The sequence below is a fragment of the Podarcis melisellensis genome (genome assembly GCF_964234715.1).
Source record: "Podarcis melisellensis genome assembly, chromosome: 10".
NCBI classification, from domain to species: Eukaryota; Metazoa; Chordata; class Lepidosauria; order Squamata; family Lacertidae; genus Podarcis; species Podarcis melisellensis.
Genome location: NC_138542.1, coordinates 4,996,276 through 5,002,844, shown reverse-complemented (window position 1 = coordinate 5,002,844; position 6,569 = coordinate 4,996,276). Strand labels below are relative to the sequence as shown.

General features: G+C 42.3%; 1 protein-coding gene across 3 annotated transcripts in view; it reads right to left on the bottom strand.

The window, feature by feature from the left end:
- The window catches only part of LOC309379024 (guanine nucleotide-binding protein G(t) subunit alpha-3), a 657,481-nt gene that overhangs the window by 560,020 nt on the left and 90,892 nt on the right, over positions 1–6,569 (bottom strand). The window lies entirely within an intron of this gene.

Genomic DNA, 6,569 nt, shown 5'->3' with positions numbered 1-6,569 from the left:
TTTGGTCAGATCTAACAACCCTACTGTGGAGCAGTTCAACCATAAATTCCCCACAGCATCTGTAGTCCTTGGTTTTTATGCCCCAATTGGAGCAACTCTGGAGGATTCCCTTGAGGCTTAGAAGGTATCTCCCTAACTTCACATTGTTCTTTGGATTAGAAATTTAACGCACGGGGCCTGAAATTGTTGGAATTCATATCCCAACCTAATTTATTTATTCTTCACGGTAGTTCTGTAGACATATCTAAAGGTCAGTACACTTATTTGAACAAACATGGGGGAAGAGCTGTCGACAAAATTAGTCTTCATTATTCACATTTGTGAACACTTGAAGTATTAGAACGAACAGATAGTGACCACTTTCCAATATCTGCGACCCTATGTCCCCTAATAGGACACATACCAACAACTGGATCTGCAAGAGTGTGTGGAGAAATACAAAGCGTGAAAAGACTGAAACGGCCTCACAGATTGAGCAGTGATATTCAGGAGACGCTATATAGTAATCATCTGAATATTCACAGCCCTGCATGACTATAGATGACTTACCTATCATTATCCCAGTATGAGTGATTTTGAAGAATTATTTAAGTAACATTGCTGACTATCTTGCCATTAGGCTATGTGAGCTTGCCAAAAGTGCTCTAATTTCAGTTTGCCTCAGAATTGATTTTGTGCTGTGTTGTAGTTGTTAAATACTCTCATGCTGCCCACCAAATAGTCAGAAAGTATTTGTGACCATGTAAAGATTGGTTGTAGCTGAGTGAGTACCAGTCACATCTCTTCCCAGCTGGCTTTGCACACCATCTGTCATTCCAGTGATTTGTATGGCTTTCACCTTTGCAATTGTATTGATAGAAACGGAGCTGTAATGTCTTCATCTACTAGGGATCCAGCTCCTTAGGAGAAGAAATATATCTGAGGCTGTTTTCTGTAAAGCCTTTGTCCTCTGTAGAAAAAAAATGAGTGTTCATTCGTTTTATATGACATGGTTGGAAAACATTTTAATCGGAGGGAGGCAGACTCGGGTGGAAGCATTTGCTTGGTCTAGCTTTGATGATCAAGGCATTGGCATTCCTCCCATTCAGGCTGCAATCTTGCTTCTCCGCCACCCCCAGACAATTCAGAGTGAAGGTAATGTGATGCAGGAAGCACTGCTTTTGCTGGAGGCATTATTTTTGCTTTGTTTGCCTTCAGGGGTGGCATCAAAGCACCAAATCTTATATGCTGTGCAGTGCTTTGCCATTATCATGCTCACTCAGTCATCCTTGGTTGACTAGGATCACAGTGATCATGGGAAAAAGCATTGAGGAGGTGAGGGGAAGTTGCTGAAATAGCAGAGCTTGCTTAGGAGGAGGCCTGAAAAGAGGCAAATGTTTGGGTAGGTTGGGGAGTCACAGTTTGTGTGTGTGAACATTTGGTGCACTGTTAACGTTTGAAAAGCATGGATCTTCCAGGCGCATATAGAGAGATATTCACTGAATGTTTCTGCAATAGTCACTCTTGTGGGGTGCAAGAAATTCAAAGCAGACTTAATATAAAATGTCCTCAGTTCTTTGAAGCAGCCATTCAAGAAAAATACTCAGAAAAGCAAATGGCAGCTCTGGAAACAGTACTCTGGTAAGTGTTTATGCAAGCCAATAAAATATTTAACAGTGGTCCAGTGAAATGCACTCAAGGATGAAGTCAAAGCAAAAACCACAACTTGAGTATTTCTGTTTCTAGTGAATTCTTTCTTTTTAATTGTCTTTCAGCTATTTCAATGCAGGCTTTTTTGTTATTCTAATTTATGAAAGTTGTTGTGCCATTTATTTTGAGTATTGGGCTGTAGCATTTTTATTTGAAATCTTGTTCTGTCTTTCCATAAGCCAAGCCTGTAGGTGGAAGCTTTGCACAATGACTGCACCATCAACTTTTTTCGACTCGGAAGTGAGTGTCATTGAGCTCAATAGGGCTTACTCCCAAGAAAGAGGGAACAGACTGCATCCTTACTCGAGTATCTATTATTGCATGTTTTGTAGACAGCCACAACTCTGGTAAAATTAAATTTAAAAGTATATAATGCTTTATTTCCAGCAAAACTTTTTTTTAAATGTTAAGGCTGCAAATTAGGAGATGTAAAAATCATGATTTCAGGCTCAAGGACTTAGATCCATATGCATGTTATTCATATGTACGTCATCTTCACTGAATTTTGTTTGTTTTGCAACTGAATGCATGTTGTGATAGTTCCCCATTTGTGGAATCCCTTCCCTAGCACCTGTCATTATTAACATTCAGGAGGAATTTTAAAACATTCCTGTTCTCCCAGGTATTTGATGACAGAAAAATCCTGTTCCTGGCATCCTTGAATAATATTAGCTATGAGGTGACTTTTTTAAAAAAAAGTTGATGTTTTTACTTTTTGATTATGTTTTGCTGTTTTGCTCATCGCTGCCCCATGCTCGTTTGGGCAGGATAGAATTTTAATAAATGAGTGAAATGGTTAGCAGGAAATCCCACTGAGTTCAATGAGATTTGCAACTTGACGCATATTTTCATGTTGGAAGAAAAGGTTGCATCCCACATAGGCATTAGATTTGGAGTGACTTGAATGTAGAAATCGGATTCTGCAAGTTTGTTCTGAAGACCTTGTCCAGATGCCCTATACGTTTGTGCACTTTCAGCACCTCATCAGAAAGCATCTTACTACCTCAGTGCAGCAAGGCAACCCATACAACAGCATAAGCACTTGTCAGCTTCAAGCCTTTGTGTCTTGATGGGCCTAGATTTGTTAAGAGAGCAAGAAAACAACACTGTGTATAAGTCTCCATTTCGCGTGTAAATACACACTGGAACTTTGTGGTAGGCCAAGCCTTCTTTATCTTGCATTGCTGAGAAGTCTATTTTAGCAGAACTCCTTCAGCAGAACCCATTTGTCTAAGCCACTGTTATACTTCGGATCATCTTTCTCATTCTTATTTCACTCTAGACTGGTGCTTTCACCCATTGTAAGACCTTCCATCATAGTTTCTGAACTCACAAATCTGGCTACCAGTGCAATTACCAAAGAGAGCTAATTCTTCATAGGCGGAGCTGGAAATATTTGGCATGTACCAGTCCTAATCATAGTAGATTGTGTGTTGACCTAGACTGCCAAATATCTGGTATGTGCTGATGCTCATAAAGTCCTTCCCCTACCTGCATCATGACAATATGAAGCATGTAACTATTGCAGACAATCGATAGCATCTCCTGGCTAGGAATGCACAATCGCATAATGGCTGCTCTAGAATGTCATATCAGCTGGCAGCAGCTGCCCAAGGTCTCCACAGAGACAGAGATATTTACTATTCCCTGTTGCCTTATCCTTGCATTGCAAAGGCCAGGAATCAAACTCTGAACTTTCTGCAAGCAAAGGACGTGCTTTACCACCCAGCTTTGGCCCCTTCAACTTTTTTTAAAAAGTCTTTTGTTTGAGTTTGACTTAAGATGACTCCTCTTTGCTGCCCTTAGGAATCTGCTCAGAATCCTGGGTTGCAAAACCTCTTCATGACCAGGATCTGGCAAGACAAGATTTGCACAGTTCCAGCTGTGAGTTCGCCATGATGGAAATGTTAAGCCTTGACCTCAATTTCTTCTTATCTTCATCCCTTTTAAAAACATTAGGTTGATTAGACTAGGTTTTATCCAGGTGTGCTTGGCCAGACCATTGTATAAGACTTTAGAAGTGCTCTTTGATAATGAAAAACAGTCAGATCAATCAGAGAGAGAGCAGGAGCAAAGCATTGTTTGCCTATAGAGATGCCTGCCGGTAAAGACTCTCAAGGTCATTTCTATAAATAGGACATCTTTTCCCTGTGCAATCCTGTGCACACGGTCTGAAAATTTGATTATTATGGCATTCAAAGGGAAGCTTTATCTTTCTTTGGTCAACTCTCACAGAATTTGCAATGATGTCAGATCCATAAAAGATGTGGGCGAGGGCATCAGAAGATGACTGTTTATTTCCTTTGCTACAATCATGCACAAAAATAGAACCAGATAAGATATCGGCCAGCTCTCTGTTTTGATGCATTTAGCAGACTGAATAGATGTTAGCATGAAAGCAAACTAGAGAAGGCCTACTTTAGGCATTTTACAAGAAAACATTTTTTGCTCATAAAAAGACTGATCTGTCAAAAGAGAGCTGTAATTGCAGATAGGCCTCCCTATGTGCATCGCTTGATGAATTGGGCATATTTTTCCTGCACTTTTGAGTGAAGCTATAGCTGATCTGCTCCGTATTCCCTCTGAATGGGAGGCAAGATGTGCACATCACTTTCTTTGATCTGGAACCAGAGCTGAATTGGGTGAATGATCCAAAGATAGCCCACTTCAGGCATGACAGTTTTAAACTCATGCATGCACCATCCCTGCCCCCATTGTTTCCTGTGCACTGTCTCCACCCTGGACTTAGAAGCCTCCCTGCAATTGGGAATCCTGCCTCAACTTAACACACTTAGAAAACCCCTTCAGACCTTCCAGCTTAATACAGGAAAGTTGGGGGTAGGCCTGCTATGTATGCAGATCCTAGGGGCAGAGGTGATGTGCACAGTCCCATGCCCCTTAAAAAGGTAAAGGACCCTTGACAGTTCAGTCGCAGATGACTCTGGGGTTGCAGCGCTCATCTTGCTTTAGAGGCCGAGGGAGCTCGCATTTGTCCACAGACAGTTTTCCCAGGTCATGTGGCCAGCATGACTTAAGCCGCTTCTGGCGCAACAGAACACTGAAACCAGAGCAGCGCTCGGAAACGCCGTTTACCTTTCCGCCGGAGCAGTACCTATTTATCTACTTACGCTTTTTGGCATGCTTTCGAACTGCTAGGTTGGCAGGAGCTGGGGCCGAGCAACGGGAGCTCACCCTGCTGTGGGGATTTGAACTGCCAACATTCTGATCGGCAAGCCCAAGAGGCTCAGTGGTTTAGACCACAGTGCCATCCGCATCGCACCATGCCCCTTAGTTGTGTTCTAATTCCCTATTTGAGCATAGTGTCTTAACAGGCCTCTTAAATTTGTATCAGCTTCATTAACTATGAACCCCCAAATACGGGATCCTCTCAAAAATGGTGCCAAGTTTTTGCAGTGCTTTGAAGTGAAAACCCCACATTTTGCCATGCCCCACAAATGGAGCAATAGACCCTCTAACCCGGGGGTCACGGAGTCACCAAAAAATCCAACTTTGTCCAATTCACTCCCAACCTTTGCCAATGTTTGGCAAAAGGTTTGCAGTGTTTTGCAGTGAAAACCCCACATTTTGCAGTGCCCACAAATGGAATGCTAGCTTCATGTATCCCTTGATGTGCTTTCTGCAAAACCTTTGCGAACAAGAGCCACTCTTGATATGTAATGTTCTACACCCCCTCCATTGAAAGATACAGGTTGTAGACATAGGTAAATGAACCATATCTCATGAACACACTAGCCTCCATTGTGTTTTAATTTTCTGAAGGAAACACAAATCTGGGTTAAGTGCCAAGACCCCTTGAATCTTGTGCTCTGCTCGGCAGAGACTGGGGTGGCCCATAACAATACTTAGGGAAGTAGACACCTACTGTTCCAGCTGACTCTAAATGAAAGACTTAAGCTCAGATCTCTTTTTCTCCTTTATTGTGCAGTTAAGAATGGTGCAAAAGCAAAGCAAGGGTCACTGGCATAACAGGTGCAGAGCATGGCCAGGCAAGCCAAGATCCTGCAGTTGACCCTGAGCTGCTATAAAGGAGACGCTCTAGAAAGCCCAGCCCAGTCCATTTGTAAAGAACACAGGAAGGGAGCATGTACTGTTGCTCTTCATTTCTAACCACAGACTCTTTGCACTGCGTTCCCTACCTACAAGGACTTCTCCATACATTTGAAGGGGAAAACCATGGTTTATTTGTTTCAGGCACCTAGTCCCCACCCTTTAGCCAAAAAGGCTCTTAGAGCAGCTTCCTAAAATCAGTACTAAGGTGGTCCTCTCCCTTGTTATCACCCTCTGAGTCTCAGGGCTCCAGAAAAGGGCCTCAGATGAGGATCTAAGAGTCCTAGTGAATTCATATTTTGCTCACAAGCCATTTGAATCTGAACTTTGCGACATGAAGACGCCCTCTGCAAGCACCCCAGGTACTAGATTTATTGTTTTTGCAAGAATACCAGAAAAGTAGTGTTTCCTGCACTGTGAAAATGTACCAGTACCTCTGTGTGTGTAATCCTGACCTTTGTAGTGTTCTATAACATGATCAGTAACAGAGTCACAAACCCACAGGGAACAGGTGCCATGTGGTTCCAATCAGACCAAGCACACCAAAAAGGTCACTGTCATTTCTAGAATCTTTTGCAAAATGTGTTAGGATTAACCTTTTGAATCTCAGTTCCATTCTTCTGCCGAGATGCCTGTGCTAAACTGATTGCTATATATCTGAGAGATCTGCCAGATGAGCTAACTCCAATGAATAGTGTTGGGAAAATGTTGGGTTTACCAGCCATGACATAACATCTGTCAGATCTCTTTAGCCATGTCAGTCATCACTTGAAGTTGCAATTATCAGGTGATGAGTATGCAGCTGTGGAACT